Here is a 9217-nt window from a genome sequence, read left to right as displayed (position 1 = left end):
TTAGAGAGAATTATATGAGACCTAATGTATATTCCATTTAGTTCCTGGTAGGAAGTAAATGTTAGCATCCTATTCTACAGAGGTCATAAGGTATGTGTTCCATAATAATGGTCCAGAGTCGCTGAAGCTCATTCACGTGTGAGTGACGAGATACACCCTTTAAAGTATGATCTGGCCATGCATAGACACTTCATTTGTTTTCACAATATTCCCTTTTTTAAAGGCCACTTTTTATTATTTTTGAAATAGAAAATAAAGACATATCAACCCAATTACACTATGAAATATATTAGAATCTTATTTTTAACCTAAGGCTTATACAAATGATTCAGAAAATACCCTTATTAATGATACAAGCCATCAAAGGAATTGAGTCATAGTTACTATTGTTGTCTAAAAGCAAAAAAGAGTGCCTTTAGGAGGCAGTATTCTAAATTCACTAAAGACACAATCTGTGTAATCAAATATTCTGTGTTAGACTGCAACTTCACCATTTGTTGTATGATGTTGGGCAAGGTAACAATAGAGTTTGACCTTTAGATTTATTATCTAGAAAATGAGACTAGAAATAATAGTACTTAATATGTAGTGCCCCCAAAACGAAGACATAATAACAGTACCACATGGGTTTTGTATGAGAAATAAGTGCATAATGCATGTAAAAACTTTGAAAATTGACTATAATACAGTAAATAATGATGATGCTGTTATCACCATTATCAGCAGCTGCATAATCATCACCATTATAATTTTAACAGCTTGCCTGTTCCTGTGATTTTCTTTCAAAGCAGTATGAAAAGTAAAACCTAAATGTAAATCAAATGCTCTCCTAATCTCATCATTATGGCAAAAATCAATATAAGAAAAATATCCTCACTCATACAAGTGATGCACTGAAATGAAGGTGCTTATTTAGTTTTTCCCTAGATATTAATGTTCCACGAGATGCCTGGTATAAATTTAAAAATAAGATAGCTTCTGAAGACTAAGTAGAAATAGTTTCTTCAGAAACAATAAATAGGTTTTGTGGTACAAAGAAAAAAATGTAAAATTAAAACCGAATTATCAATTACCCTAATTCATATCAAAGAGTTAATAGGACCAAAATATGCTGAGAATTATGAATATCATTGTAACATCACTTTTAAGACTCTTCCCATGCACTGGTAGCAACCAGATGAGCGTACAAGTATGCAATTTAATATTAAGGGACTCTTGCTTATTAGGCAAAGCAAGAAAGAGTGAATGAGCAATATATTCCTTATTTGGAATGCAGCCAAAAAACATTTAAGATTGATTCTTAACAGCCAAATTATAAATTACTAACCCTATATATTAAACTTATGTAATTTAATTATATGCACATTCACTGGCTTTCACTCAGAGTACTTATTATCAGAAATAAAATTGCATCTGGTCAGGGTATTTGGTTTTTGAGTTTATAAATATTGATTGAAATGTCACAACTTGCTGGAGTATTATATGCTGCCCTAAAAAGGGCTTTCAATTGCTAAAAAAAAAAAAAAAAAAAAAGAATAGGGAAAAAATTCTGCAAAAATAAGCAACTCAACTCAAAATATACAGGCTTAGTATGAAAAAGGTGTTATAGCACAGAACAGTAATTGATATTTATAATAATGACCTTAATTTATTTAAACAGTCAAGTCATACTTAGTCTGCCAGGCTGAAGAATGTCAGGAAATGCATGGTTCATTATCAAAGGGTTTCCATCCAAAATAGTAACAGAAGTTTGTTACTTAAAGACATTGCATCTCCGTGGTTTGTAAGTACTATCAAGAATGATTTTTTTAACTAAGAAGTTTGGAAGAGTGAAGTGTAGCCCTATCTGAATAAGAAATATAAGTACTGTATTTTTTCATGTATAAGTTGCTATTTTTTTTCTAAAATCGTTAGACTGAAAATCGAGGGCTTCTTATACACAGAAGTCAGCTGAGGAGGAAGCCAGGTGGGTGTGGGTGCATAGCTGTCCATACCTTGTCCAACAGGCTTCCTCCAATCATGAGCCTTATTGTTACTGACGTCAGCTGATGCCGTAATTGGAGATGGAGGTGGAGAGTGCGTAGATGCAACAGGGACCAGAGCATTCTGAGCCCATAAAATAAAATAAAAAGATAAATACCAGTAAGTTATTGTCTTACTCTGCAAAATTCAAACTGAATGTAATCAGCTATACAAAAGAGCATGGAAATAGAGCTGCAGAGAGACAATTTGGACCTCCTCCCACTGAGTATATGATCAGACAGTGGAGAAAACAGGAAGAACAACTCCTTAAGATGCCAAGAAAGAAGTAGGCCTTAAGAGGAAAACCGGCAAAATGGGCAAACTTGGAGCAGAGGTTTAAGGCTTGGATAATGGAGCAGCTCCAGAGTGGCTTATGTGTGTCAACCCAGCTTATTCAATGTCAGGCAAGAATGTTTGCAAGTGAAATGAACATTGTTGATTTTACAGGAAAGGCAAAACGGTGCTTCAATTTCATGAGGAGAGAAGGGTTGGCCATGAGAACACAAACAAAGTTAGCTCAGAAAATGCCACCAGTTTATGAGGATGATCTCACATATATGGACAGTGACTCAGAAGACAGCAGTGATACAATAGAAGTTGAAGAAATTGATATGTCTGGAACTAATAGTGATGAAGAAGAGAGCAGAGTTGCAACAGAGGCTGAATAAAGTGATATGCTGCATAATATCATAGTACTGGATGTAAATATTAAATTGAGCATTTACTAAATAAAAATGTGTTCTGTTTATGTTTAAAATATTGGTTTAATTTGGGGTTGGAAAAGTGGGGGGCATCTTATACATGGGGGTGTCTGATACATGGAAAAATATGGTAATACATAGAACTGTGGCAAAAGTAGGTTCACAGTTGTGAATATGCAAAAGTTTATCATTTTATTATTTATTAATTATAGTATTATTTTCCATAGGAATAACTGTAACAGTAATAACCTAAAGACTGAATGAAAGAGTGGGTTGGGTAAATGTATGTGGTAGATGACACTGCTTACACCTTCACTCTCTCAGTTTAGTTGTATGAGATACCCACACACTTGCACAGACTTACAGTGCACAACATGTTCTTTCCCACTACTGACTGGACTTTGGTGTTGCCCATGTGTCTTGCTTTGTTCAGTGGAATACTGGCAGGTAGCAGACTCACAGAGACTTGACATATATCTGTGCAGTTGGGTTTTCCTGCTTGTGCCTCTGCTGTTCCTATGGCATCCTCTGTGAAATAGCTCCCCGCGGGCCTGGGTCCCAGAGCAATGGTGTGCAGAGGGCTATCTCTAGCCCACACAGCCCTGGAGCCTGGAGTGAAGCTGCTCCAGTTGACCATGGACATGCCCCATTAAGCAAAGACCTCCTAGCCAACTTAGAGGTCATTGAGCAGGAGAATAAATGCTTACTTGGTACTAAATACCGTCTCATCATTGCACAAAAGCTAACAGAAAGGGCAATGGTTCATTTTAAATGTATCATTTTGCTTTCTCAGGGGAGTTCTGTCTCTGAGGAATTGGGGAAGGAGGTGGTAATTCCAGTCTTTCATGACTCTTAGTTTCTTAGTTGACTATCATGAATTCTTCAAATTTCAACAAAATGAGGAAGGCACTGTGACTGGAACAAACTAGGTACACAAAACTACTAAGAATGTTAGCTTATTTTCAGGGTTCCACGATCTCTCACAAATAAATTTATTCTTTTTGGCAAAGATTATAAAAAATACTATGGTCATTAAGAGTAAGAAATGTTTATATAATCTGTTTGAGTACCTTTAGCTGGAGATAATACCTAGTTAACTCACTCAAACATCTTTAAAATGAACTAGTACAAGTAAGTACTAATAATATTAGTAACTCACTAGGGTTTGGGCCTTTTGTTTTGTAATTCTAAATAACTAATCTTCATGGACCAGTGTGGAAAAAGAGTAGATTTAATAAAATAAATGTCAAAGAGAGGAATGATGAGGTAACTTGTCTTAGGTTAAGTAAGAAAGTTGTTGGTTATGTTCAGTCACACTAGTATAGTATGTTAAATATTTGACCTTTACATTCCAACCCTATATAGTGACTTGAAATTGTCAATATATTTAGATGCCTAATATATTAAGAGTGCACAAAATAATTTTACAAATGAAAAAACAGAAGCTTAGAGGTTATAATCTTCAACCTGGTGAGGGGCCCAGAATTTTAGCTCAGATTACTTGATTCTAATGCCTGAGCTCTTAACCAAAGCATCATGTGGTACCTCTAAATAGTTTATTTTTTTCTCCAGTGACATACTGTTAAACAGAAAAACAAAAAAGATTAGCAGCTATAACTGGATTAATGAGGAAAATTCTATTATCCTTATTTTATAAATGAAGTAACCCAAATAGAAGGCACATAAATTAAGTACATTACACATATTTGGAATAGCAGATTTTTCAGAAAGAGTCACAAATCTTTTGGGTATTATATGATTCAGTTATTAGATTTCACCTAGCCCAGTCATTTATAAAAGAGAGGGATTTAGAGGCCATTGGATAAAAAGATCTTTGTAATAACACTCTTGATGTGCGGTGACCTACCACTAGAACAGAGTCAGGAAGATCTCTATCATCGGGTTAAACACCAGTCCTCCCTGAGAAGGAAAAACTAAACAGTGAAGGAGCCATTGTGTCTCTAGAACTACCTTGCTCTCTAATCTTCTCTTTTCCAATTGGCTTTTTATACTGGAGTTATGAGTAAGACTGATTTTGATAAAATGTTTTCTCTTTTAAAATGTTTTCTCTTTTGGACTTTTATAATCAATTTAAACTCTTTATTTTCATTGTTGATAAAGTTAAAACAAAATAAAATAATGTGCTCTTTCCAGGATTCATGATCTAGTGAAAGTTACACAGGCCCTTAGAAATAATTGTCTTTTATTGAACTAAACTATTGGTAGAGCTCACCTGCATATAATACAAGTATGATTTTAATTATGACTTAAGTTTTTATAAAAATACAGAGATCCCTTGTCAATGTTAGGAAATTATCTCCATATCCCTGCTTAATTTGTAAATATTCCTACTAAGAGAACACATATATATGACACTTAATTAACCTAAATGTTTCTATGGTGAATGTAGAATACTTCATATTCTGAAAAATAGAAATGTTCATCTACATCAGAAATATGGCTTTAAAAGCAAAAAATACAAAATGAATTGGATTATCAAAATATTAGCTCTAAGCAAATGATTTTCTGATTTTTCTTTTCCTACCTCTCCTGTCACCCACCTCCCTCTTCCTTCTATTCTTCACAAATACAATTTTGAAAGCAGTACTATTTACATTTCTGTAGGCATTGATATCTTTTCATATTAAATGCAATTTTATAAGTGCTTCCTATGAATGTTTCCACAAATTATTACTTAAGTTATATTAAACATATAAAATTGACATTCATTAGGGAGGAATTTGAAAGATAACTAAATGTCCTATCTAATAAAGAGGGAATATGCTAATTGACCCTCACACCATCACAAAGATGGCAGCACCCACAGCAAATAAGGAGGGAATATGATAATTGACTGCCCCGCCCTCAAAGATGGCTGCGCCCACAGCCACAAGATGGCAGCGCCCAATCCCCTTAGCCCTGCTGGGGTGACAGGCGGCGGCAAGGCTGGGCCTGCCCCAAGGAGGGCCCAGCCGCTCCACGCACCTGCCTCTGGAGTCCCCCAGTCCCCTCAGCCCCCCAGCCACCCAGGGCTCGCCCAAGGTGCAGGCAAGCCTCGGATGGCAGCTGCCCAGCCACCTAGGGCCACCCGAGGCTCAGGTAACCAGGGTTGGCCAAGGCTTGCGCTGCCAGCAGTGGCAGCAGCAGAGGTGTGATGGTGTGTTGCCTTCCCCTGATCACCGGGTCGCCTCCAGCCCTTAAGGGCTCCCAGACTGTGAGAGGGGGCAGGCCGGGGTGAGTGACCCCCCCTCCAGTGCATAAATTTTCAGGCACCGGGCCTCTAGTATATAATAGATGCTACTTTTGTAACTTGCAGCACTAATACCCTACCAAAATAAACATTAACTTTGCTATTTTTTTCAATATAGTATTTACTAAGATATTAAAAAAAATCCCAGGCCCTAACTGGTTTTGCTCAGTGGATAGAGCGTTGGCCTGACTGAAGGGTTGAAGGGTCCCGGGTTCGACTCCAGTCAAGGGCATGTACCTAGGTTGCAGGCACATCCCTAGTAGGGGGTGTGCAGGAGGCAGCTGATCGATGTTTCTCATCGATGTTTCTAACTCTCTATCCCTCTCCCTTCCTCTCTGTAAAAAATCAATAAAATATATTTTTTAAAAAATCCCAGGAACCTATTAAAGTACTGCATGGATTTAAAAAGCAAAATATTAAATGCATTTTTGTCTTCAATAATCATGCGATCAAGTTACCTAGGAGTTGTATGCATTGAGCCACCATATTTATCATTATGCAATATTCAGACAGATAGAAGAAAATTGTATATAGGACCTCTGAAATGTTTTTGTATTAAACTACTCTTCCATAATGGTCACAGAGGGACAATGTAAAATATCAATATTTTAAGTCAGTTAAAAAGTTCAAAATGTAGTTTGGATGCTTTCAAATAAGAAATGACATCAATCATTGAATGTTTCAGGTAAACTACTAGTGAGTGAAATTGTATTGTACCTGTTTTGAGAACATGGTTATGAATGAAGACAGAGTCCTCTGAGATGATTTCTGCAGGCAGATGTATAAGCTCTGCATAAAACGTTTCCAAGTGCTGTCGGAGGCCATCTATTGCTTTAGAACAGGATTATTATTTTACCCCTAAATTAATCTACACCTTAACAATAAAGTTAGAAAAGAAATCAAATAATCTATGTACCAGCATTTTAAATTTTAAATAACCATTTATTTGTAATCATTTCACTGAAGAAAAATGGAATGGTTATTTGAGAGCACATTAGGACTGCCCATTTTTACAAGCATTTTCCACTGGCATATCCAATGTGTTAAATCTAATCAGACAAATATTCTTCAGGTTATGTTTTGTTTTTGTTTTTGTTTACAGATTGAGAATATATTAGTGTATTAGTGTACTTATTGTAGGGAAATATTCAAATTCTTAAGGTAGTTTATTCAAATATATGTTTTAAGTGACATTAAGGTTTATATATTCATTAGGAAGAGTCCTCATTACTGTAGAATAGGCATTAAGATGGAAAAATCTGGATTCTCATTCCAAATCTGTTTAACGAGCGGTGTCTGCTCATGCAAACACCTTAACTACCCTTGGTCTGTTTTTTCATATTAAAAACATTGCTTTTATTGGCAGAGAACTCTCTACGGTTATTTTTTCCACTAAGATTCTTTTGTTCTCTGCCTCTACGAGATTTGCCTTTACTGTTATCACCTGCGGATGTCTACTTTACAGTAATACAATCATATTCATTTGAACAGAAATACAGAAATGGTGCATAAATGTAATGTAGCCCTAAAACATTAAAACAACAAAAAAATCCAGTTTTGAGAGAATTAAGCACCCTGTAGGGAAAGATGCCAAAGAGGCAATATTGCGTACTTTTGTTCTGAGCTAAACAAGTGGATAAACATTTCATTATACCTTAGCTGCTTCATTTGCGCCATAACCCTTTAATAGATCTTATTCAGAAAAAAATAGTGCCTCAGTAAGCATGATGTTTTCTGTCCTAGAATACATAGTTGGGCAATTGGGAAGAAATATGAATAACATTATCGTTTGCCATAAATCAAACTTATTTTTTTGTAATTTCCAGAGGAAATACTCCAAAATACGCTGTATGCTAGATAAAGCTGCTAGATAAAAAATAATTCCAACCAGCCAGAAGCATTATACTTTATGAAAACATAGCATTTATGGCATTTAAAACACAAAATTATACTCTAAATAAAATACAATGAAATAAATATGAATAATAATCTCTAATTTAAATATAAAAATTGTAGCTATTCCCATGTGAATCCTCAGAAGTTTAAAATATCATCAAAATGAGCATATAAATAGAGTAAGCAGAGGCATAGCTGAAATTTAAAATATTCATATTGGGTTTATAAAAATGTTATTTAATATTTATTAATATACCAAGCAGTTTCTTTTAAAAAATATGTTTTTATTGATTTCAGAGAGGAAGGGAGAGGGAGAGAAAGATAGAAACATCAATGAGGAGAATTATTGATTGGCTGCCTCCTGCATGCCCCCTATGTGGATTGAGCCCACAACCAGAGCATGTGCCCTGATGAGGAATCAAACTGTGATCTCCTGGTTCATAGGTTAACCCATGACCTCCTGGTTTATAGGTCGATGTCAACCACTGAGCCACACCAGCCAGGCTACCAAGCAGTTTCTATACACTTTTCTAATATCATCTCATTAAATCAATACAGACATTTTATGTGGGAGATTCACTTGCTATTCTATATTTAGAGATGAGGAAACTGAAGCACAGAGAGTTTAAAATATTCATTTTAGGTGACGAAGGCAGTAATGATGGAAATAGAAATCAGACACAGTGGCCAAAAACAAACCTCTTACACTGTTGGCTGGCCTACACATAAAAACCTTTTCTAAAAATAATAATCCGGTAGTAATTATTAAAATACAAATATTCCATAACTTTTGTCCCTATAATACATACACAAGCTCTAGAAATGAGATTCACAATATTGAATGACAACAATAAGTTTAAAGATATTTTATAAAGCTGTTTTTACAACAGTAAACACAAAACAAAACCAAAAGAACCCAATGTGCACACTAATTGTAGGGAAGTGGTCTGGTTATTTGTGTAATTGAATAAAACACATTAGATGGTGGTAGATCTTTAAAGAAATGAAAAATAAAATGTGATATGTGGTTATATGGTATATATACATGCATGTATGCATATATGCATATGGTATATAATTATGTAATATATACACGCTTTGTGTAAAGATGCACTAAATGTTACATAGTGTTTACATCAAGGTGGTTAATATCTCAGGCACTAGAGAAAACTATTGATAATTCTTTCAAAACTCTTGGACAATGGTAGCACCTAGAAATTATCCATGTTTATCTATCCTATCTAATAAAAGAGAAACATGGTAATTAGCCATACAGCCGCTACCCTTCCCATTGGCAAATCAGTGAGATATGCAAATTAACTGCCAACCAATATGGCAGCCGGCAGCC

Source organism: Myotis brandtii, unplaced genomic scaffold (assembly GCF_000412655.1).
Source record: "Myotis brandtii unplaced genomic scaffold, ASM41265v1 scaffold2430, whole genome shotgun sequence".
In the NCBI taxonomy this organism is placed as follows: domain Eukaryota; kingdom Metazoa; phylum Chordata; class Mammalia; order Chiroptera; family Vespertilionidae; genus Myotis; species Myotis brandtii.
This window is presented reverse-complemented; position numbering follows the sequence as displayed.